This window comes from Protopterus annectens, chromosome 5.part0, assembly GCF_019279795.1.
Source record: "Protopterus annectens isolate FY-2018-M chromosome 5.part0, PAN1.0, whole genome shotgun sequence".
In the NCBI taxonomy this organism is placed as follows: Eukaryota; Metazoa; Chordata; order Ceratodontiformes; family Protopteridae; genus Protopterus; species Protopterus annectens.
Window position 1 is genome coordinate 370,669,542 of NC_056735.1, and position 26,346 is coordinate 370,695,887.

The window sequence follows — 26,346 nt, forward strand, 5'->3', positions numbered from 1 at the left end:
GAAGTTTTGTTTCTGTTCCTTGCTGATTGGGTGGTTGCAGGAGACTTGAATATGGACCGCTAAAGTGCAGATCAAGATTGAAATTGTTTTGCCGATCCTTTGGTTAGCGTTTTGTTGCTGGTCTTCAGTTCACTGCTTGATGTGGTTATGCAGTATGGGGTCATTGATGAATTACACACTTCGAGGCTGCATGGTGAGATCTCCATTCTTTGTTAACAAAATTGATCTGATGATATGGGTTATCGTGATGACGGAGGGTAGAGTCTAGGCTTCTAGTCTTGCAGTCAACCCGAAGGAAATTTGAACTGTTATGTATAGAGGGAGATGTACAATACATGTTATCTGTTGACTAAGCTACTTCATGAGATTTACAGCCTGCTCTGCGAATATGTGGGAATGGGCTTGACCTGTTCTATTAGACATTTATTGTCTTCTTCCTCTCACTATATGGCTATTTGTGTATTATAGATTGAGAAACTAAAGGAAACAAGACATTGAAAGTGTGATGCGAGGATGTAGCTGTCTGAAATACCTCATGAACACATGAAATGTATAACACTTTTAATACAAGCTAACTGATTTGAAATTATGAGTTGCTAAGATGTTAGAAAGTAGAGAATGTATTTGTATCTATGCAAACATCTTGTGAATGAGAAAGATGGCTCATATCTTTTATGCTATACTCAGAACACTAACTAAAGTAATAAACTCTAGTTATAGCAGGAAAAGCAAGTATATATGTAAATGTCAAGACTTTACACAATGTTTAACTACATGATGCGGTACCCTTGACATATCTTATACTTCATAATCTAATGCATTGAAAACTGCTCATTCAGTAAAATACTAATGTACATTACACGTTCTAGAGTTACAACTATATTTAAAACTCTACATTTAGTCTCTATATTAAAACAACATATTCAAAAAAATATATGCAACAAATGATTGCTTACGTATTTCATGTGCATATACATGGGTGAACACATATGTACATTTTTATGTGTGATTGTATACTTATATATATATATTTATGTATGTTTTAAGATATTCATGATAGCTCATACAACATACATGCAACCACATTAAATAAAAAGAAGTTATGCACTTACCATAACGTTCCAAGTGAGTTGTTCATTTCACCTTCATTCTTACACATGGGTTCGGAGCCAATCCATCAGCTCCGAGTCAGCCACGTTCACAAGCTCAAGATCTTCGAGTAGCTTGAGGCCAAGTCCCAATCCCATGATGCTGTCTGTGTCTCACCTCAGATCTAGTTTGCTCATCCCAGCATGTAACATATATAACACCTAACAGGTACTCCAGCTGGAGTAAGTAATGGTATAACAAGACTCACCAGACTGCAAGTCTTGCTCGTTCTTCGAGAAACCTGGAGGGGGAAGGCGTGTGGGAATGTAACAATGAAGGCGAGATGAACAACTCACATGGAACATTATGATAAGTACATAACGCCTTTAAGAGAAGTTGTTCAATCTCGCCGTTCATTCTTACACATGGGTAGCGTCCCAAGCACCCTAATCCTGGGTGGCTCATGGGAGTATATTCCTGAGGACAGTGGAACCAAAGGAAGCCCTGTCCCTGGTGGCCCTATCTACTTTGTAATGAGTGATAAAGGTATGTGGCTTAGACCAAGTGGCAGCTGCACATATAGTGTCCAAAGGCAACTGAGCCACATAAGCTGAAGAAGTAGAAACTGCCCTAGTGGAGTGCGCTTTCACACCACGTTCTAATGGTTGATTCACTGAAGAATATGTAAATTTTATGCAGTCAGTTAACCATTTGGAAAGAGTAACTTTGGATACTGGTAGCCCTTTCTTAGTGTCAGCATGAGAAACAAAGAGTTGTTCTGATTTCCTGAATTCCTTTGTTCTGTCCACATAGAATCTTAATTGCCTGTGAACATCAAGCTTATACAACACATACTCCAACTTGTCAAAATGGTTACTGAAGAAAGTTGGGAGTGCGACAGTTTGATTCAGGTCAGTTTTGGAACACACCTTTAGAAGGAAGGGTTAGTCCTCAGTGACACTCTGTCGGGAAGGAACACCAAATGAGGGGGTTTGATAGGCAGAGCCTGAAGTCTGGACACTCTACGTGCTGAAGTAATGGCTACCAAGAAAATTGTTTTCCGAAAGAGAAATTTTAAATGGCAGGACGATGCAGGCTCAAAGGGAGGAAGAATAATACAGCACAAAATTCAGATTCCAGGGAGTAAAGGGTTGTCTAACAGGCGGTCTAAGATGAATGGTACCCTTTAAGAAGGACCTACATGGTCTGTGAGACATTAGGTGAGAACCTTCAGATCCAAGGTGGAAATTCTTATAGTGGCAGCTGCAGCACCTTCATGAAAAAGCTTAGTCAGAAATTCCAGAATACTAGCAAGTGGGGCAACGTAAGGGTCAATGTTATTCTGGGAGGCCCAAAAAGCAAATCGCTTCCATTTACTGGCATACAACTTTCTAGTGGAATCTTTATGAGAAGATACAAGAATATGCTGTACTTCTGAGGAAAAGTTGTGTGACCTGGCTAAGTTGGGAATCAGAGCAGCCAAGCTGTCAATCTGAGGAAATGAAGACAGGGATGAAGAGCCCCTGACGAATGTGTCAGTAGATCTGGAACTGGGTCCAGAGTCCAAGGTTCCTTCAGTTGACAGAGTCGAAGGAAGGGAAACCAAATCTGCCGAGGCCAAACTGAGGCTATTAAAATTACAGTCCACCCCAGGGCTTTGTCTTTCTGTAAAAATTTTGGAATCAGGGGAGTTGGTGGAAAGGCAAATAGGAGTCCCGGGGGCCAATCGTGTATGAGTGAGCCCCTTGGGCTGTCCCCTGGTGGGGGATTCAGGGCAAAGTAGCTTCTGCATTTGGCATTCATAGGGGATGCAAACAGGTTGCAGCAAGGCTGGCCCCATCTGCAAAAAATCAACTCCGTAACCTCGTCTTTGAGGGAACACTCGTGTGGCATCAAAATGTATCTGCTCAGTTTGTCCATGATCACGTTGGATTTCCCCAGGATATGCGTTGCTATCAGAAAGTGCTCGGTGGACATAAGGGGTAAGACCCGGTTCCCCCTTGTTTGTTGATATACCAGACCACAGACATGTTGTTGGTCTGGATCGCAATCTTCCCCAGAGGTAGAGAGTCGTGGAAGTACTGCAACGCCAAAAGCACCGCTCTCAACTCCAGGACATTGATGTGCAGCTGTGACTGTCTCTGACCAGGTGCCTTGGGCTGTTCTTCCCTGAAAAAGCCCCCCCATCAGAGAAGTGTCCATGGTCACCGTGGCTGATGGCAGGAGCAGAACAAATGGGTGACCTACTGTTACCTGGTGGCTGGTCAACCACCAAAGAAGATCCTTTCTGCAAGAATCTGTAATCATTATCAAGAATGACATTGGAAGTTGTTGGTAAGAGCACTGGGTGAAGAGCAACCACTGAAGTATTCTCATGTGCATACGCCCCAGAGGGACTGCTATGAGCGTAGCTGCCATGATACCTAGTAGTTTCAACACTTGAGAGGCTGTTACTTTTTTCCTCATCAGAATGTCTGATACCTGGTTTTGAAGAGTGACTATTCTGTCCAGTGGCAATTTTACCATGGCGGAGGTGGTGTCTAAGTCTACTCCGATAAAGGAGATACACTGTGATGGTGACAATACAGACTTGTTGAAATTTATAGTTATTCCTAGCTGAGAGCACAGATTGAGAGTGTGATCCCTGGATAGAATTAGTTGATGCTTGGAGGTGGCGGTAAGGGGCCAGTCCAGATACGAAAACACTCGGAATCCTAGACGCCTCAGGTGAGCCATAACCACTGCCATGCATTTGGTAAACACTCTGGGGGTTGTTGTGAGACCAAAGGGCAGTGCTAGGAACTGGTAGTGACTGGCTCCCAGCCAGAAACGCAAGTGAACTTGCTAGACAGCCCTGCAATGAAACTTAATGTCCCACTACTTGTCATATTCTTTCAGTGTGTGGTTACTGTTGTCCTATGCTGGTGAATGAATATTCTGGCTATATTGTGCCCTCAATCTGTAGATTTTCCCTTCATTAAGTTTGAACCCATGTTTTGAGAAGTAGGCTTCCACTATCAATTATTTTCATTGGTATGATCACCTCCAACAATCTGAGCATCGAGTATGTAGGGGTAACCTTCTATAACGTTAGCAGATCCCTTACCACCATTGTCACTCTCTTAATGTCCTACCTGATACTGAAACAGACCATCTCCTTCCAGGCACTGCTATGCTGTGGAATCATAATTAAGTTATTTATTATATTCACTTTGCATAAACACACAGTGGTCTGTTAAATGGGAAATACATTACTTTTACTTTTAAAATGTAAAGGGAAGTATTACAGGGTGCATTCTACAAGGCAGGAGGGAAAGATATGACATGAATTTGTACAACTGTGAGAGATAAAAAGGGAGCCTTTGGTTGTGAGTACAAAAGTGATGATGGGGAGATGGTTTAAGAATGTCATAAGTAAATGATACTTTGCAGAATGAATGAAAAGTACCCATATGTTATGGTGAAGATTGTAGACAAGTTCAAACTCTCTGCAGAGCTCACAGGTTATGTTTGTGGCACAGACGAAAAGAATACCAAATAATTCAATGTCTTCAGAAATGCTTGTTTTACTAAACTTGAGTAATTTGTAAGCAAAAGAGGTTTTTTTCATTATTATTTATCAGAAAGTATTCTTTATTGTACTGTAGCTCCATTTGGACAGTTATCTGTGCAGTAAATCAAAGAATTTTGATCAGGTGATAACTTGATTTCCCCTTTCTCCAGCAAAGGTAGAAACACAGCTTTCTTCCTGATTTGGCTGTAGTGAAAAGCTTTTCTCTATTAGAGTTGGGGGGGGGGGTTGGAATCCCACAATTCTACTGGGGTGGGTAGGAGTTACATAATTATGTATGCAAATTTTATGTTAATCAGCATCCAGATTTTTGGCCAGTTGTACCTACTTTTCATGAGCATCTGATCAGATTTTTGATGTTTCCAAGTTGAGCTGTATGATGCAAAAGCTCCATCTGGAACTCACATCAATAACTTGTGCTGACAAAATGGGTTAAAACTAAATGCTAAAAAAGCTGCAATATTGTTACATTTAGTAAACAATCCCTTCATCCATCTTATAGTATAAACAAAGAAAAGTTGTGTAAAATCTCACCATAACCATAGAGGTCCTTCTCTTCCATGTTGCAGTATTCAGTACCAATGGGTTTACTCCTCTTGCTACTCAAACTTCTAGCCAGTATACAAAAGATTTCAATCACTGTATGGTGCATTGGACGTCTGATGTTGCTAGCAGAGTATGGGCCATAAAAGTGATGTCTGCACGCACCAGCCCTCAGAACTGAAAGCCCCAGTCAGAACAAGTCCTAGCAAGGGTAATGTCAGTCCTGTGTCATCCAGAAAGGGAAATGAAGTATAACAGGAGGGGTAGGTGGGTAGGAAGGAATACTGCAACATGGAAGATAAGGACATCTATGGTTATGGCAAGATTTTACACAACTTTTCTATGTCCTTCTATTTACATGTTGCAGTATTCAGTACCAATGGATGAGTGCCAAAGCCAAATGTGCAGAAGGGGGAGGTGGCCTAGTAGAGTTCTTCGGGAATCTATGGAGGATAGCCTTGGCAAAACCAGCTCTGGCCCTAGAAATGTGGTCTAACTTGTAGTGTTTGGTGAAGGTATGCACTGAAGACCAAGTGGCTGCTTCCATTATAGTGGAGGTATCCAAACCCCTGAAGAAGGCCCCTGAGGAGGCCATTGCCCTAGTGAAATGTGCTTTGACAGTACCTTGCAGGGATTTCCCATGGTGTTTGTAGCAAAATGTAATAGCTTTAAAAATCCATGTTGAAATTGTCTGTTTTGAGGCTGTCTTCCCTAGGGCCCTGGGGTGGAAGGAGACAAACAGTTGATCAGCTTGTCTGATGGACTTGGTTTTGTGCATATAAAATCTGAGTTGTCTGTGCACATCCAGGGAATGGAGTACTCTCTCTCTCTCTCTGTCTCCCTGTGGGCTAGGGAAGAAGGTTGGTAGGTTGACGGCTTGATTTAGGGAAAGGTCATTCATCACCCTGTGCATGAAGGAAGGGATAGTTTTAAGAGAAACCCTGTCCATGTGAAATATTAAAAAGGGTGGAATAGCAATAAGGGCTTGCAACTCGGACACTTTCCTGGCTGATGTCAAGGCCATGAGGAGGACAGTCTTCCATGTGCAATGTTTTAGGGAAGGTTTATCGGCTGGCTAGAATGGGGGATGCGTGAGCTTCTCTAAAACATAATTAAGGTCCCATGGTCTGAGATGGAGGACCCCTTTAAGGAATAACTAAACCAGTAGTCTGGAAGCTAGGGGGAGATCCAGGGGAAGACATGCTGAAATGGCAGACAAGTGGGTCTTAATGGAAGAGAAAGCTAGCTCTGTCTGCAAAAGTTCACACAGGTAAGACAGTACTAGAAGGGTCTCACTGTTCAGAGGGTCCAACTGCCTTTTGAGACACCATATGGAAAATCTCTTTCACTTTGACAGGTAAGATTTCCTGGTATTTGGTTTCCTGGGCTCCTGCAGGAGAGTGAGCACGTCCTCATTGTAAAGGTGTCTAAAAGGGATCAGAATTCCATCACCCACAGGGCGAGGTGAGGAGGTCCACTCTAAGAGGTAACTTGTGGTGACTGCCCTAGGATAGTTGTAAGAGGAGAGGAAACCAATGCTGTCTTGGCCAATAGGGAGTCATCAGCAAGATTTTTGGTCAGTCCTGACTGGATCTTCAGCAGGATTCTCTGAACAAGAGGGAAGGTGGGGGAATGCAAAGAGAATTCTCACCTTCCAGGCGATTGAGAAGGCATCTGTTGCCATAGCCTGAGATTCTGGAAGTCTAGTGCAGAAGGAAGGAAGTTGCCTGTTGATGGAGTAGGCAAACAGGTCTATTTGAGGTGTACCCCATCAGTGGAACAGGTCCAGGAAGACATCCCTGTGAAGCATCCATTTGTGTGTGTTCATCATGGATCTGCTGAGGGAGTTTGCCTGAGAATTCTGTTGTGAAGGTATGTAGACTGCCTGTAAAAGTACTCCCTGGGAGGTGGCCAGTTCTCACACCAGGAGCGTCAGTCTGTAAAGCAAATAACATTTCGTCCCCCCTTCTTGTTGAGATACCACAGCACTGTGATATTGTCTGTAAAGATTTTTAGTGGTCCTTGTAGGAGATTGGTTTGGAAGACTCACAGGGTCAATAATATTGCCCTCATTTCTCGGATATTAATGTGTTCTTTCCTGTGTGACCTTGGCCACACTCCTTGGATTTCCAGGTGCCCCAGAGTTGCTCCCCAGCCCAAGTCTGAAGCATCTGTTTGGGTTGAGGTGTTTGGAGGGGAAGACACGGATTGCAGTTTACTTGCTTCAACCACCAATGAATTTCTTGTTTGAGGCAGGGCAGGAGGGGTATCCTGTACTTCAGAGGGTGGGAGTGCTGGGTCCAAACTGAGTGGAGGTACCATTGCAATTTCCTCATATGGAGTCCTGCTAGTGGTAACATGGGGATAGTGGATGCCATGTAGCCAAGGAGTTTGAGGTAGTGTTTTGCGGTCAATTCTTTGGTCTGGAGGACCAGACGTAGGTGTTGTGTCACGCTCTCTACCTTTTGGGGGGAGGTAGGCATTCATGATGTCTATATAAATCCTGTACCCCAAGAAGACAATGTCCTGAGTAGGCTCCAGTTGGGATTTTGGAAAATTGATCTGAAATCCCAGGGACTGTAGGAGAGTAATGGGAACTTGTAAGTGTTGCAGGAGGACCTGTTTGCATTCTGCCTGAATGAGCAGATCATTCAGGTAAGGGAAAATCTATATTCCTTTTGCCCTGTAGAAGGCAATAACTGGAGCCAGACATTTGGTGAAGACTCTGGGTGCAGTGGAAAGCCCAAAGGGCAAGGCCGAGAAGTGAAAGTGAGAGGAGCCCACAGAGAACCTCGGGTATTTCCTGAAACTGGGTCTTATAGGGATGTGAAGGTAGGAATCCTTGATATCTAAGGTGGCCATGAACTCTTGGGGAAGCAGGAGCAGAAAGAGAGTTGGTAAGGGTCAGTATCCTGAAATTTGGTACCTGAAGGAAGAGGCTGAGTAGTGAAAGGTCCAGGATTGCTCTCTAGAGACCATCTTTTCTTAGAACCAGGAATATCCTGGAGTAGAAACCTCTTCCTCTTGCAGACAGTGGAACTGTCTGAATGGTGCCTTGAGCCATAAGGTTGTCTAGCACTGGGTACAATAGGTGGAGCTGTTCTTTTGGTGGCTGTGGGAAACACCTTCTCTTTGGATGCATGAGCCAGGTCATAAAGTACCTCTTTTCTATTATAGAAAGGACCCATTTGTCTGAAGTGGTCTCACCTTCGATAACCACATTGCCACAACAGTCAGGAAATCCTTCTATGTGGCACACCTCATCACTAAGGGCTTTTCAACCAGAAAAAAGGAGGTCATTGTCCCACTGTACTCATCCCTCATTAGACCCATTATATAATACAATGCCCCATTTGATATGTACCTCTCAAGACATCTGCAACAACTGGAAAGGCTGCAGAAATACCTCATTAAAAGAATCACAGGCCTAAAGCAGATGCCCTACGCTGACTGCCTTAAAAAACTCCAGCTATACTCTGTCGCATATCGTCTACTCAGAGGCGATCTCTGCTTAACATACAAGGCCATGTCAAACCCAGAGCTGTTGGACATGCTACACTTAAAGAAATCCCAATCCCTCAGAGCCACACACTGTAGGGATCTAATCCTTGTCATCACAATAAAAAAAAAACATACTGGAGGGATAGGTTCCTGACCTAGAGACTCCCCAGACTCTGGAATAGACTGCCCATACATGTCAAGCAGAGTGCCACTTTGGCCCTCTTCAAAAGGAACCTTGACAATTGGGATGGGAGAAAGGAAATTCACCCCGGGGATTATGTCAGTCGTCCTGCTAGACAGGGATCCAGGAAGTAAATAGTGTGGGAAGAAATAGCCAGGGAATTGTTATTGTTAGGCTTGTATAGGCCTTAGGGCTGACAGCCTAGTACCAACCTATGAACCTATGAAGTGATAAGTCTCCAGACTTGGAGACAGTGAGATAGACATACAGAGAGAGGGATAGGGATAGAGTGGGATGGTGGGGATTCTAAGCTTGGCAGGTAGTCAGACACTACCTGCCCTGTCTTGAAAGGGTGGCCTTTAACTAGTAGATGGTGAGGCTCCGGTAGGAGTGGGTTGTTTCCTGGAGGTTTTCCTGGAGGCAGGAGGGCGAGAGTGCTTCCTAATAAATTGTGTTTTTGCTGGGTAATTTCTCTGGAATTTTGGAATGGGAGAAACCAGCAAGTGTGTTAAATTCTGCATCTTTTTCCCTTTTTATTGCATTGACTTGAATAAGTCAGCCACTTTAATCCCAAACAGGGCTGTATTGTCCAAAGGAGCATCAACCAGCTTGGGTCTAAAGTCATCTGAAGAGGTTGAAGGCGTAGCCAGGAGTACCTCCTAAAGGGAGAAAGCTTATGCTGCTGACCTGGCAGAGGCCTCAGCAGATGTGTAACTGCACTTGATAGAGTGCCTGGTAACCTGGGAGGTGAGGGAAACCAGGAAAGACAGTGAAGCTTTGGCAGCAAAAAACGGGGAGTCAGACAATTCCTTTGAGATCTTCTCCAAAAGGGATAAGGCATATTTAGCCATGTGTGTGTCTGGTAATTAGTAGCTCTGAAAGTCAGAGCAGCAGAAGTATATATTTTCTTACCCAGACATTCCATGGTTTTGCTGTCTTTGTCAGCAGGGAGGAGAAGGCAGTAGTTTTGAAGCCTTATCAGTGGAACTGGAAATAGTGGCGGGGTCTGTAGCAAAACACATAATTAGAAACTTAACAGTCTCAGGGACATTATAAAACCTGATAGATCTACATGGGGCAGGAAGCTGTGAGTCTGGGTTCAGGGATACTGATGAGAAGTCATCCAGAAAAGCAGGCAGAACAGCAGTATGGGGTTGGGGAATCTAGCTGAATGAGGTCACAGCACCTTTTTTGTACCTGTGTCATTTTAGATGATTCCCACTTGAAGTGTTCCTTCATTTCAGTAATGGTTTCCCCAAAAGTTAAAGCCTCTGCTGGGGAGTCAGGGTCCACAGATTCTTCCTCTGGGGAGCCATATCTCAGGGGAGAAGGCAGCTGGAAGGAATATGAAAGGGATTCCTCAGATGAAGAATCAGAGAACTCCTCTTCTTCCCTCTGGGAGGGATCTGATGTCTGAGGCCTAGGGCTCAGCATAGGGGGAGGATAGTTGACGTCCCTGAAGTGGTAGGCCACAAGGCCATAAAGGCATTAAAGAGGCTTTGGCTGAAGGCCTGCAAGTCTGGGGTACTTTCAGGAGCAGGAGACAAATGCTTTATTTTTTCCTTCCTTTTGAGAGATGGCCTAGTGGGAGTATAAACGGAGGAAGGCCTAGTGTTGGGTGACTAATGTAATGGAAGGATCTGATGGTCCTACCGAAATTGCTGGTTCCCCCTGGCATCTGAAAAGCCTCTATGGATGTGTCCTCCATGCAGGATTGTGCGGCTTCCGTGTAGGTACCCACTGTATCTGAAGTGGCAGAAGCAGAATCTTCAACCAGGCTGACGTTGGCCACAGGCTGCGATTCGGATGAATGAGGCGCAGCAGTAGTAGTAGGCCTGACGGTCTCGGCCTTCTTTTTTGGTGGTTCAGCAGGCAAGTTGGCGGAACCCTCCTTACCCAAAGCTAACTGTTTGAGATGTTGGTTTTCACGTATAGGTTGAGTGCGCGGAGATGGCTACAAAGAGTTTTGGGCAGAAATGCCTGGCAGATGGTGCAGGCCTTGTAGCTGTGTGACCTACCTAAACAAAACAGACAATGATCATGGACGTCCTTGTGAGGTATTTGATGGCCGCACTTACACTTGTCATTTTTGGATGACATGAACAAGCATTAGCAATAGAAAAAAATGAATGAAAATGTTCCCCAACAGTTCTTATCTAATTTCTCTAGAATCCGACAGCCAGAAATGCAGGAACACCTGATGTTCAACTGGCAGCTGAGAAGTTCCGAGGGCTGGTGCATGGAGACATCACTTTTATAGCCCACACCTCTGCTAGCCTTGTCAGATGTCCCACGCACCATACAGTGACTGAAAACTTTTGTATACTGGCTGGAAGTTCGAGTAGCAATAGGAGTAAACTCATTGGCACTAAATACTGCAACATATGAATAGAAGGACATCATCCTGCTTCAAAATGAAACTGGTGAAAGACCTTGTTACATGGGTAGATAATTTCCTTGCCTCTGATCATCATGTGGCAAAAGCAAGGAAATCCTTTTACCTTGCACAGCTCACTGCAAAAGGTACTTCATCTGATCCAGGGAAGTCCTTGCCCTTTATATTCCACACTAATCAGACATATTACTGACTACAATAGCCATTTTGGGATGCATCTTACAAGGCATGTCAAGCAACTGGAAAGATCACAGATTTTGAAGACAAGAGCTACCAGGAAAGGCTGGAAACACTGTCATTTTATTCAGTGTACTACAGACTCCATGACAGTGATCTGTGCCTTGCCTTTTGGGCCACTAGGGATCTAAAAGTCAAAGATCTCTCATATCTCTATAAATCAAATATTCCCACTAACATTAGGGCCAGGGTTCTAAACTGTCTTCAGCAAATAAACAAAATATGGCAGAGAGAAACAGAAAACGTCTACTCCAATTGGAGCAATGCAACACACCTTATTTCAAAAAGGAGTTGGACAACTGAATGGGTATCAACAAATTCACCTCTGGTACAACTGGACTACTGCTCCTTGTAAAAGGAGGCAAAATCCAAGTATTGGGGGGGGGGGGTCTGGGAAGGTGTAAATGGCCACATGTTCCAGTTGCCTTTTATCTTATATGATTCCATGATCACAAACTGACCAGAAGATGACAAACACAACAGTAACATAAATGAATAATGCATTATCAGCTACATCAAAAATCAGGCCCACCACTCAGAAGTTCAGTTCTCAATCAACATATCTCTCATGCAGTCATTTTCCATCTCTCATTACTGACAAACTAACATTCACAATTACCTTCAAATTTACCTCTCATCAGCCCTTACTTTTAGTACTCAAAAAGCAACTTTTAATTTACAGTATAATCTAGTTTGTACTGGAACTAAGGGAACTATTTAGCTAAATGTTTCTGTCTAGATTTTTTACTGTAATTCTGCTTTTCATCCTTAATAATATCTCTAATATAAACTGAGTATCTTGACTTGTAGCTGTAGACTTGTTTTTTACTCCCGTGTACCAGCTTTTTTTCTCTCTTCTATCAAGATTAAGCTTAATGATGTAGGGCAGGAATCTGAGCAGTGGTCAATGTGAATGTGGAAGGCAATCCAAATAAAGAGACAGAGTAGTTCTCTGGCAGCATTAACGGTCACAGTCTCTGGCAGCACTAATGGTCACAGTCACTGTTAGTCCTCTGGCAGCACTAATGGCCACAGTCACCATTAGTCCTCTGGCAGCACTAATGGTCACAGTCTCTGTTAGCCCTACAGTATTAGTTTCCACTGGTACTCTGGCAGCACTAACACTCACAGTCTCTGTCAGCACTATTGCATCACAGTTTCCATTGGTACTCTGGCAGCACTAATGGTCACAGTCACTGTTAGTGCTCTGGCAGCACTAATGGTCACAGTCACTGTTAGTCCTCTGGCAGCACTAATGGTCACAGTCACTGTTAGTCCTCTGGCAGCACTAATGGTCACAGTCACTGTTAGTCCTCTGGCAGCACTAATGGCCACAGTCTCTGTTAACCCTACAGTATCAGTCTCCATTGGTACTCTGGCAGCACTAACAGTCACAGTCTCTCATAGTCCTCTAGCAGCACTAAGAGTTCCAAGCCGGTCACAAGTGGTGTCCCACAGGGCTCAGTCCTTGGCCCCCTGTTGTTCGGCATCTACTTTTCAGAAGTACAGGCAAACATAGGAGGACTATGGCTGACAAAGTTTGCAGATGACTGCAAACTGGGAGCCATAGTGGAAAGTACATCGGACACAGATATCCTTCAGAGGGGTCTCACGGAAACTGATAGCTGGTGCCAGAGCCATGGCCTGAAGTTAAATGCCAAAAAATGTATAGTCATACCCTTCGGGAAAAACAAGGTAACCCCAAGCTACCATTATAGGTGGCAATCCACTAAGCACAGAAGAGGTTATCAGGGACCTGGGGACCCAGGTTGACAGTGGCCTTTCTTTTGACACTCACATTGCTAAAGTGGTTAGAAAAACCTTCTACATTGCCCACCTGATCATGAAGGGATTCACATCCAGATCAAGTGAGGTCATTGTTCCCTTGTACTCTTCACTTATCAGACCAATGATTGTGTAAAATGCCCCATTCGGGATGTATCTCACCCGACACCTGCAGCAATTGGAGAGACCCCAAAAGTTCCTCACCAAAAGGATAAAGGGACTCCAAAATCTGTCGTATGCTGCCAGACTGAAGAAACTCCAGCTCTATTCAGTCACATACCGTCTGCTCAGAGGTGACCTGTGCCTGACATACAAGGCCATGTCCAACCCGGAATTAATGGACATGCTCCACCTCAAAAAATCCAAATCTACCAGATCCACTAGAGCAAGCGACTTAAACCTTAGCACGGATATAAATAGGACATGCTGGAGGGATAGATTTGTCACCCAGAGACTCCCTATGTTGTGGAATAAAATCCCGGTCCATGTGAGGCAGAGCACCTCGCTGGCTATGATCAAGAGAAATCTTGACCGGTGGATGGGAGATCGTAGGTTTACCCCGGGAATCATCTCTGTGTCACTGCTGGACAGAGGCACAACAAACTAATGGGCACAGTATTTTTTAACATAAGGGGTGGCGTAAGCCACAAAACTCTGGGCTAGGCTTATAAATGCCTTAGGGCAGATAGCCTAGTATAAACCTATGAACCTATGAACCTATAAGTGATCCCTATTGTGGCTTACAGGTAAATTCCTCCACATATTGTGTCCTGTTGTTTACATGCTTTCAATTTTTCAAATTATTCTGTCAAATGCTGTAGTACCAAAATGCCTTAGCAAGGTCCTTACAATCACTAAGCTCTGCAGCCTTTCAGCAATTGCTGCAGCTACCTCTTCAAAGAATGCTACAAAATCCAAAACAAAAGGTATTCATAGTCACAGTCTCTATTAGCCATCTAGCAGCACTAATGGTCACAGTCTCCAATAGGCCTTTAGCAACACTAATGTCCACAGTCTCCAATAGGCCTCTAGGAGCACTAATAGTTATAGTCTCAGTTAGGCCTCTAGCAGCACTAACAATCACAGTCTCTGACAGACCTCTAGCAGCAGTAACGGTCATGGTCTCTTGTGTTAACGGGACTATAAAAGTCAACATTTATGTTCATCTAGATTGTTCTGGTTTACTTATGACATATGAAGAGAAACATTTATTTTATTTTTTTTTTTTGGTATGTATCATGTTGGGAAACTGAAGGATTAGGTAAAACATGTTATCCATACTTCATAGCCCAATCTATTGATCAAGATGTTTGTGTTTTTTTTTTTTTTTTAACTTCTAGAAAAGCTTTCTGAACAATCTATATCCATCTTTTTTGTAATGCTTCAGAATTATTAGCCTTACCCCATTTAAGAAACAGCTACCCTCTAACTGAGTCTCATTTCTTCTTTGCATTTCTCATAGTATCTGACAATCTTCACACATGGATTTTTATTTTTTCTTGTTTCATATTAGTCATTCAGAAGACTTTACTTGTAAAACTGTATTTTTCTGTCTCTGTTTCTTTGAGTCAAGCCTCTAGGTACCATCACCCAAAGCACGGTATTTTAAACCCACCCAGGCGGAGGGGCTGTGCCCCCCCAGCTGTATTTGCCAACTCCATGATCGCACTACAGTGGGGAAAGGAGCAAATTTCTGATGCTGGGCATGTTGTTACTTTCCTTGGGAAAGTAGTTTGCGGAACTGAACGTTCGCTGTTTAAGATTCGATGAACAAAGGTTCATGGTAATGAACCTTCAATAATATGATACAGACCCTGAGTAAACAGAATGGATATACTCATGTAGAAAATCAAAGATAATGTAAGGCAAAAGTAAAACAAAGCAGTAAGTATTCTACATTTCTATAAATTAAAATGTGAGACTGAGATGACCTGGTCATAAACCAGCTTGTGACCTGTTCAAGTAATTATACACATCTCTCCATTTTGGAGCTCATTGATGAAAGTTTTACAACAGAATAATCTGTTTCAGGTTTAGCATGAAATGCTTACTGTATATGCGATGCCTCTGTCTTAAGTTAACAATAAACACACATTTGAGCGTATTTTGTTTGCAGTACACAAAAGACTTCTTCTTACAGTACTCGTAATAACCTTTAATGTACACTTCAGCCAAAACTGGCTTTGTAACTATCCTTCTGGCCTGCAATTTAAGCAAAATGCAAAATCTAACTCATTGTGGTCATTGTACACCTTACAGGAAGAGGAAGGAATGAGCATATTTTAATTTAATAATATATAAATGTCAAATGTATAAAACCATAACTCTTGAAGCCTGAACGCTGTTCTGTCCACGAGAGAGAACTTTGTGTGGGTGTGTGGGTGTGTGTGTGTGTGGGTGTGTGTGTGTGTGTGGGTGTGTGTGTGTGTGTGTGTGTGTGTTAGTTCTTCTCCTGATGTCACTGACATTAGCTGCACCTTCAGCAGGAATCTCATTTCTAAAGCCCAAAACTGTAATATTCCCATACAATAATCAAACTTTTTTTCTCTCGTCAAAGGCCAGTTTAAAAAAGATATACAATCAGTTTTTAAAGCTTGAAATGAATGAATCAAAAATACACTTTTTTATATGGAAGTTGAGCCCTCTTCTTGGAGAAATAAGGATAAAGCAAGTGTAAATAAGTGCATTTAAATATATACACAATGTGCCAAGTCAATACCGTCTTGTCTGATCCACGTCATGGCAAACTTCAAAGTGACTGTCAAGGCCCATCATCTGCTAGTATTTTCTCATATATGAATAGACAGCAGACTCACCTTTGGTCCAGAAAACTGTTAGGTTATACTTTCACACCAGAAAGATGAATTACTGACAGTGCAGTACAGCATGGGGGGAGGGGGTGCTACACTCCTGAGTGCACCATCCTTCGGATGAGATGTTAAACCAAGGCCCCATCAGTTTGAGTTGGTGGTAGCTCAGGTGGATGTAAAAGATCCCACTGCACCTGGCAAAATGAGTAGGAGAAGTACCTAAATGTCCTGGCGAAAATTTTCCCTAATACTATAAATACCACTTTGAATGTCGCCTGAAAACAGGCTACTGGCATAGTGGGGCTAACCCAGTCAACAAAGAATGAATAAATAAATAAATAAATGCAGCTACTACAGCAGCCAATCTGAATTCACAATGCAAAATTACCAACATACCTCAGCCCCATACACTGCATTAGGGTCTACTTTAATAACACAAAAGCGTAAAACCGGGAATACATACAGATCGAACCATATGAATCGAAAGTACAAGCCGTCGAAATCTGTAAACAGAAATCTCCGTAGGTGGAGATTTCCATTTACTTTAATGTAGTGCGATCTCGGAGTTGGTATATTTAAGTAGCGGGGGTGTGGGGGGTGCAGCCTACATCTTTTTTTTTTTTTCTGTGTATTTTATTTCTTTATTAACTGTCGAACGTTTAAGAGTTCAATGCATGTGTCGATCTTTATGCATTCAAACATTTTAACGTTTGAGTTAATAAAGTAGACCCCTGCATTATGGGGGGGGGGTCAGGCACAAGAACCCTGTGCCTGGTATAAATAGACACTTTTGTGAAATCTGTTATAAAACTATTAACAAGAGGTTATCACAACTCTCAAAAGCAGGTGGGCTGACCTTTTTTGCTCTTTTTTTAACTTTGCTTTTGGCTTCAAAATGTCTTTTAAGTATGGATAAAAGTACTTCAATGTGCCAAAAAGGTGACAGTATCACTTTAAAGATAACAAATACTCAACACATTTACCAATAATGCTGCAGTTACCTGTGAAGCCTACATTCTTTATTTCACACTGGCTGTGTTGTAGAATGTAATAAAAGCCACGTTTATCTTCTGTAGTCTCAAGTATTCTTATGCTGAAATGCCTTTACAAAATGTAGGAATTTACAAGATGTACAAGTGTGAATAAATATATGTGTGAAAAAATAAGTATTTCTACAAATGTGACAATGCTCTGCCATGAGTACTTCATTACATCTGGAATGGATACCCATGCGCCTTCCTTCAAGCAGAAGAAGATAGAGAACCTCGAGCTCCTTGTGCTATAGGATAATATTAAGTAAATGCCTGAGAACAAATACATGCAATTTCCCAAGCACAAAGGAAACAGGAGATGGACATTCTCTTTAAAAGGAACAATGTCCTGGACATAGTGACAGGAACAACACCTAATATGGTGTGGAGTAACTTCAGAAAGATGCAAAAGTCTGATGCAGTACTGCTCAATGACAGTACCAATGTCTGATGCAACACTGCTCTGTGACAATAACAACAATGTCTGATGCAACACTGCTCTGTGAGAGTAACAATGTCTGATGAAGCATTACTCTGTGACAGTAACAACAATGCTTGAGGCAGCACTTCTCTGTGACAGTAACAACAATGTGTGATGCAGCATTGCTTTGTGACAGTAACAATTCTAATGCAGCACTGCTTTATGACAGCAACAATGTCTGATGCAGCATTGCTTTGTGAAAGTAACGTCTGATGCAGCACTGCTCTGTGATACTAGCAACAAAGTCTGATGCAGCACTGCTCAGTGAAAGTAACAACAATGTCTGATGCAGCACTGCTCTGTGACAGTAACAACATCTGATGCAGCACTGCTCTATGACAGTAACATCTGATGCAGCACTGCTCTGTGACAGTAACAATGTTTGATGCAGAACTGCTCTGTGAAAGTAACAATGTCTGCTGCAGCACTGCTCCTTGAAAGTAACAAAAATGTCTGATGCAGCACTGATCCATGACAGTAACAATGTCTGATGCAGCACTGCTCTGCGACAGTAACAACAATGTCTGATGCAGCAGTGCTCCATGACAGTAACAACGTCTGATGCAGCATTGCTCTATGACAGTAACATCTGATGCAGCACTGCTCTGTGACAGTAACAACGTCTGCGGCAGCACTGCTCTGTGACAGTAACAACAATGTCTGATGCAGCACTGCTCTGTGACAGCAACAACAATGTCTGATGCAGCACTGCTCTGTGACAGTAACAACAAAGTCTATTGCAGCACTGCTTTTTGACAGTAATGTCTGATGCAGCATTGCTTTTTGACAGTAATGTCTGATGCAGCATTGCTTTGTGACAGTAACAACATCTGATGCATCACTGCTCTGTGATAGCAACAATGTCTGAGGCAGCACTGCTCTGTGACAGTAACAACAATGTCTGATGCAGCACTGCTCCGCTACAGTAACAATGTTGAATGCAGCACTGGTCTGTGACAGTAACAATGTTGAATGCAGCACTGCTCTCTGATAACAACATCTGATGCAGCACTGCTCAGTGACAGTAACAATGAAGAAAACAGCACTGCTCTGTGACAGTAACAACAATGTCTGATGCAGCACTGCTCCATGACAGTAACAAAATCTGATAAAGCACTGCTCTGTGACAGTAACAATGTCTGTGATAGTAACAACATCTGCGGCAGCACTGCTCTGTGACAGTAACAACAATGTTTGATATAGCACTGCTCTGTTAATTGTAACAATGTCTGATACAGCAGTGCTCTGTGACAGTAAAAACAATGTCTGATGCAGCACTGCTCCGTGACAGTAACAACAATGTATGATGCAGCACTTCTCTGTGACAGTAACATCTGATGCAGCGCTGCTCTGTGACAGTGACAACAATGTTTGATGCAGCACTGCGGTGTGACAGTAACAACGCCTGATGTAGCATTGCTTTGTGACAGTAACGTCAGATGCAGCATTGCTTTGTGACAGTAACACCATCTAATGCAGCACTGCTCTGTGACAGTAACAACAATGTCTGATACAGAACTGCTCTGTGACAGTAACAACAATGTCTGATAGAGCACTGCTCTTTGACAGTAAATGTCTGTGGCAGCAGTGCTCTGTGACACTAACAACAATGTCTGATGCAGCACTGCTCTGTGAAAGTAACAGAAATGTCTGATGCAACACTGCTCTGTGAAAGTAACAACAATGCCTGATGCAGCACTGGTCTGTGAAAGTAACAACAATGTCTGATGCAACACTGTTCTGTGAAAGTAACTACAATATCTGATACAGCACTGTTGAGTGAAAGTAACAATATTTGATGCAGCAGTGCTTTGTGACAGTAACAATGTCTGATGTAGCACTGCTTTATGACAGCAACAACAATGTCTGATGTAGCACTGTGTTGTGACAGTAACAACGTCTGATGCAGCACTGCATTGTGACAGTAACATCTGATGCAGTACTGCTTTGTGACAGTAACAATGTCTGATGCAGCATTGCTTTGTGAGAGTAATAACGTCTGATGCAGCACTGCTCTGTGACAGTAACAACGTCTGATGCAGCACTGCTCTGCGACAGTAACGTCTGATGTAGTACTGCTCTGTGAAAGTAACAACAATGTCTGATACAGTACTGCTCTGTGAAAGCAACAATGTTTGATGCAGCACTGCTTTACGAGAGTAACAACGTCTGATACAGCACTGTTTTGTGACAGTAACAACCATGGAGTTCCTATTATATAATCAAAGACACAATCCTTCATCAAATGCATCTTGATCGAACTTGAAAGCAAAAAATAGCAAAATAGCAAAACGGCATACATGTGATTTCTATCCCTGTGATAGAAATTGCTTTGCCGCCTCTGTTACTTTACCGTTTTCTTCACTGTAGTGCGATCCCGGAGTTGGTATATTTAAGTGGGGGGGGGGGCTCCACTTTAATTAATGTTGTGAAGTTTTTATTTTTATACATTTATTTATTTATTTATTTATTTTGGTGGAACAGTGATTTTTTTTCCCTGGGGAAAAAAAATCGCGGTTCCGAGTGTTCAGGATTGTAAGCTTTCACTTACATAGGGTTGATAAATCAGCATTCACTTTTTGAAGAATTCGCCGATTTATATAGACCCACAACCATGTCTGGTGCAGCACTGCTTTGTGACGGCAACAATATCTGATGCAACGCTGCTCTGTGAAAGTAACAACAACGTCTGATGCAGCACTGTACTGTGACAGTAACAACGTCTGATGCAGCACTGTGCTGCGACAGTAACAACGTCTGATGCAGCACTGCTCTGTGACAATAACGTCTGATGCATCACTGCACCGTGACAGTAATAATGTCTGATGCAGCACTGCTCTGTGACAGTAACAACAATGTCTGATGCAGCACTGCTCTGTGACAGTAACAACAATGCTGTCACTTCTTATTCATACAATGAGTATTGTCAGTTATTACTCATACAAGAGTCTGTATTCAGCAGAGAATACTGCATGAAGATTTATTAAGCATCTCTCAAAACCAGACTGTGATAATTTAAAATTAAGCTTCCTGTCAAAACAGGAAGAAAAATTACAGAGCACACATCTGTACAATTCAACATTTTAAATGTACTTGTCTGTGGTCATATCACTCTGTCTTTATCAGTAAGTCATGGTAATGACTAGCTCGGATAAGCTCAAAGCAGAAATGCCATTTTTTATTTCCATGCTTGTTAGATGCAAAACCAATTATATACCTTAAAGAAGGACTTGGTAAGTTCTTTTTTATCTATAATTACTTTTCTGGTTGTCAACACTGTAATACTTGAACAGAGATGATAAATCTGTTACGATTATTTGTAGTAGGAATAGTCAATAATCAATTTTTTACTGTGTAAAAATTGTCCTTTCATGCAATATTTTACATGTAACTTTTAACTGTACATTAATGCTATGATATTTAAATGCATATTCCCTGTCTGATTTCACAGAAATTAGAATAATCTATATGATTTTTTAAAATCAAAATTTACAAAATATACCTGTTACTTGGTTATTCCTTTATGTGTAGGACAGCTTCTGCCTATCCTATTTTCTTCTGCAAACTCCAGAGTAATGTAATCATGAGTGTATGTGGTTTTACTAAGTGTTTTGTAAGTGTTTTGTTAGTGCAGAATATCTGCAACCATTTACTTCAGAAAAATCACCTATTTGACTTGCTAATTTCAGAATAAGAGACTCTTGGAATTGTGTTTATATGGACACACAACTGTGGAGTGCAAGTTTATTATATTTAATAAGGGCATTTATTTGTGGATAATCCGTGTAACACTATACTTCAGAAACGAAATTATGTTTGCCAGTACTTAAATTTAGACTTATTTTTTTAAAGTAAATACAGCTGATTATTATACAATCCTCCCCAATAAAGATGACACACTTGGAGACAGAAATGGGGTGAAGAGACCTAAATATGAAAAGTTAAAGAAAAGCTGAGGGAGACAGAAGCCAATAAAACCAGAAGGGGAGAAACAGGACAACAGGTACAACAATACAAGTCTCACTGTTAAACAGCAGTTCTTAACAGCACTCGCAGGTTTGGAGATTCTGAAAGGACTAACATTCATTCAAGAGGATGTTGTCAAGAACAGCAGTCCAGAACATGAATGAGAAACCCTACACTTGTGCAATCTAGTATGTGCATAGCAATTTAATATCCTGGTGCAGTCTAACATGTGTGTACTATGTCAGGCTATGTCAGGGCACAATTATCCTGGTGCAACGTAGTGTGTGTATAACTATGGAAGGGCAATATTATCCTTGTACAATCTAGTATGTCTGTAGCTGTGGCAAGGTATTATTATTCAGATGCAATCTAGTATATCAAAGCTTATGATCCTGGTGCAATATAGTATGTGAGAGGACACTCTACGATGACCGAATGATAAAGGGGCAGAGGAAATGTTAATGATCGTCAACAGATACACAGGGAGCAGTCAGGTGACCACATCTTTTGCACAAGGTAAATAATAACTGGGTGAAGGAAGTCTCTGATGAAAAGGTGCCCCAGCATGCTAACTACTTGACTCTGACGTTAATGGACAACTCTAATGTAAACAACTCTTCCTCAACCTATTACACTCTACTCCATACCAAACAACTTCTACATTAACATACAAATAAAGCATGACACAGCTATTGTCAACATTGTCTGACATTTACTTCAATGTTAAGTTTCTTCAGTGAACTCGATGTTCATTTAACATGAAACTACAAAAATGTACTTTTTAACAAGCTTTAATCACTAGTTTCAATTATAAACATGAAAAACAAAACAATACATTTTAGTGCCCACTTCTACATTCTAATGGTAAAAAAATTACTTTCTAATCCTACTTTAAAAATATTTCTATAAAAAAATATACAAACTTTTGTTTTTTAAACATTTATCAATAAAAGCATCACAACTAAAGCTATACCATATAATTTAAATGACCAACTTTATTTGGCTACAAACTGTGTAATTCCTAAAAGCGGCAAGGACAGTTTGGGAGAACTTTAGTCTCATTTTCAGGCATATACAGTGCAAAGTTCAAAAGAAACAATTTAGCCAAAAAAAAAAAAACAGCCAAATTAGATCTGCTCTGATCGGTCATTTAGGTTTAGAACAAAATCAGCTATTTACTTTGCGGCAGGGTGCTGTGATTTTCCTATACTGTAGAAGACAAAAAATCATTTTTATTTCATTTTCTGCTCATTGTCATACTTTAAAATGCTTGCAGTATCAATAATAAAATAAACACTGAAGTGCAAGCTATTCTAAGGAGAGACTAAGATGATGGAAAGAAGCCCAACACATGGAAATGAGTAACGGGGGCTTTACATGAACTTTGATGTTAAGCAAGCAATCAATGGTGAATGGCACAGGAAAAAGATCAGTCTCAACAGATACATGATTTAATGTGAAGAAAAGCACTTAAAGGCAGTGGTTAGAATGGAAGTCCAAGAAGAAACCGAGATAAGTAAAAGGTAAAGCAAGACACTTAACACTAGCAAAAAAGCAACTGTTGTGTGTAGTACACACCATTACTGTGCGTGTGTGTGTGTGTGTGTGTGTGTGTGTGTGTGTCTATATATATATATATATATATATATATATATATATATATATATATATATATATATATATATATATATATGATAAATTCTCTTTCTGAAATATAGTTAACTACATAATGAAAAGTATATTTACATATGCACTAATGTTATCTGTTTGGATGTACGCATACACACACACACAAATGTACATACATGAACACTTTTTATTTTATTTACAGTACTTGTAAGGCAGGGCACTGATCTAACTGGGCCAATTTCAGGATCAAACAGCAAATTACAAAACACATTTAGAAAAATACAAAAGGATATATTAGTACAGAGAAGTGTGATTGCCAATATCAGGTGAAACACATGCAATACGACTTACAATAATTACAAACTATGAATTCCTTTTCAGTTAATGCAATATTAGTTACGATATTACAAAAGCATGAATCCATGTCAGTAAGTAGAGTGTAGAGACATCAGACTGTTTAAAGCAAGAGGACAGAAGTATAACAATTGTGAATGCGCAGATCCAGCTGAAGACAGCCAGATGACAGCCTGACTCCCAGCACTGCCACCAAATAGTCCAGTAGTTAGGGGCTATAGTTCTCAAATGTGTCCGAATGTCCACGTTATCTTAAATCTGATGGCTACCAGAGATATGGGTTCTCAAGTTATATAACACTACTACTAAACAGTGTAGATTAAAAAAAAGCACACAAATACAAATACGTACAAAATTCACTGTGTACAGCTTGGCTACAAGATAATTAAAAAATATATGCACTGTTCCCTGGGTGTGGCCCTAAACCATCCACATGCAAGAATAGGTTTCATACTGAACACCCCACCCATCACAATCTTTGGCCTAGCTGCCAAGACCCCTTTCTTACCACTCTGGGTTTCAGTGCCTTTCACAGCTCACCTGCCTACAGCAACCATTTAAATGAACTTTAAATAAACCCATTACCTACCCCACACACACACACACACACACACACACACACACACACACACACACACACACACACAAATCATTACCAGTCAAGGTTGGCAATATTCGCCAGCACTACAGCTTTCAGTCATGGCCAAAGGCAGTAAACTGCCACCATCTCAGATTACCTGACTGGGTATCTCCCAGTTACTGTTTTGCTCTTGTTAATGATTCAAGTAATTATAAACAGAAATCATTATGTGTTGTTGAGTAGTCTGTTCCATTAGACATATGTACTACAAGTGTGTCTTCTTTTACCAAAAATGCTTTCTCATCAATGAATAAAAATGTAAACACATAAGTTACAAGCTTTTTACAAGTGAATAAATAAAACTACTTTACTTTAAGAAAAGAATGGGTTTAGTAGTACATCTAACAGTTAAATATACCAAAAAACTGGAAATAATCACTATGAACCAACAAATTTCAAGAAAGAAAAAAACATCTACCTATACCTACTTTTCTCATAGCTACCTCTTAACAAAAAAAATGACTAAGCCCTATGATAAAATGCATGAATTTTCAGAACATATCACAGCCACAGACCTAGGTGCAGATAGCACATAGGAATGTACTTCACAAACTATTTGTTTCTTCTTTTGAATGTTCATTCAGCTATCTTCTTTACGCAGTTTCCAAATAGAAACAACAGATATATTTAAGTTTGCTATCTCCTTGAATAATTTTGTAACTACCATTTTATGATCTTAAGCACCCTGGCCTAGGAATAGATACAGAACTTATAAACACAGAGATGAGCAATTACATTTTTTTTATTTCTCATGTCTGCGATATGTTTCACATCCATTGTACAACTGCCATATTCCCCAGAAGAATGACCCTACAAGCTTCATAATACTTCTTTTATACACTACATATGAAAAGGTCATAAGTTTACAATCTTTTCTTGCCAGTGAAAAAACACATACTGCAGATTAAATCACATTTTCAGATTACCTGCTACAGATTTTATAAGACTACATCAGTTACATTCTGACACAGAAAAAAAATAAGATATATTTATTCCAAACATCACAAGAATATCCACAAAATACAAATGTGCAGCTGCACTCATAAATACTGCTATACATACAGTTGAGATCATACCTCTCAACTGTCCAGATTTTTGGCTCATATTTTTGGTCTGTTCCTCATAAAATTTGTTTTTTTTTTTGGAAAATCTTTGGATGATCTGAGGACTGAAGTCACTGAATAATGACATACATACGAGTTTCAGACTTGGAAAGTGACAGGAAGCCTGAGAAGTGTATTGGTACTGATTTTTAAGAATAAGGGTGATGTGCAGAGCTGTAGTAACTACACAGGGATAAAACTAATCAGCCACGGCATGAAGTTATGGGAAAGAGTAGCGTAAGTTAGGTTAAGAAGGGAGGTGATGATTAGCAGTATGGTTTCACACCAGAAAACAGCACTACAGGTGAGATGTTTGCTTGAAGGGTGTTGATGGAGAAGTATAGAGAAAGTCAGAAGGAGTTGCATTGTGTCTTTGTGGAGTTAGAGAAAGCATATGACAGTGTGCCTAGAGAGAAGTTGGGGTACTGTATGAGGAAGTTGGCAGTGGCAGAGTAGTATGTAAAGTGTGGTACAGGATATGTATGAGGGCAGTGTGACAGCAGTGAGGTCTGCAGTAGGAGTGACGGATGTGTTCAAGGTGGAGGTGGGATTACATCACGCTTCAGCTCTGAGCCCTTTCTTATTTGCAGTGGTGATGGACAGGTTGACAGATGAGATCAGACAGGAGGCCCCATGGACTATGATGTTTGCAGATGATATTGTGATCTGTAGTGAGAGTAGGGACCATGTTGAGGAGACTCTGGAGAGGTGGAGATATGCTCTAGAGAGAAGAGGAATGAAGGTCAGCACGGCTAAGACAGAATATGTGTGTGTAAATGAGAGGCAGGGTAGAGGAATGGTGAGGATGCAGGGAGTAGAGTTGGTGAAGGTGGATGAGTTTAATTACTTGGGATCAACAGTTCAGAATAATGGTGAGTGTGGAAGAGAGGTGAAGAAGAGAGTACAGGCAGGGTGGAATGGGTGGAGAAGAATGTCAGGAGTGATTTGTGACAGACAGGTACCAGTAAGAGTGAAAGGGAAGGTCTACATGAGGGTAGTAAGACCAGCTATGTTGTATGGGTGGCATTGA

General features: G+C 41.2%; 2 protein-coding genes across 9 annotated transcripts in view; one reads left to right on the forward strand and one right to left on the reverse strand.

Annotated features, from left to right (window-relative positions):
- CASK (calcium/calmodulin dependent serine protein kinase) overlaps window positions 1–26,346 on the reverse strand; it is a 4,132,188-nt gene that overhangs the window by 1,802,794 nt on the left and 2,303,048 nt on the right. The gene's annotated exons all lie outside the window — the stretch shown is intronic.
- The window catches only part of GPR34 (G protein-coupled receptor 34), an 80,561-nt gene that overhangs the window by 19,204 nt on the left and 35,011 nt on the right, over window positions 1–26,346 (forward strand). Inside the window, exon 1 of one of the 2 annotated variants that reach the window (XM_044072336.1) lies at window positions 20,753–20,857. The exons of the other annotated variant lie outside the window; for it this stretch is intronic. The gene's annotated coding sequence lies outside the window, so the exon portion shown is untranslated. Of the gene's footprint in view, window positions 1–20,752; window positions 20,858–26,346 lie in introns of those variants that run through there. 2 annotated transcript variants of the gene reach the window in all.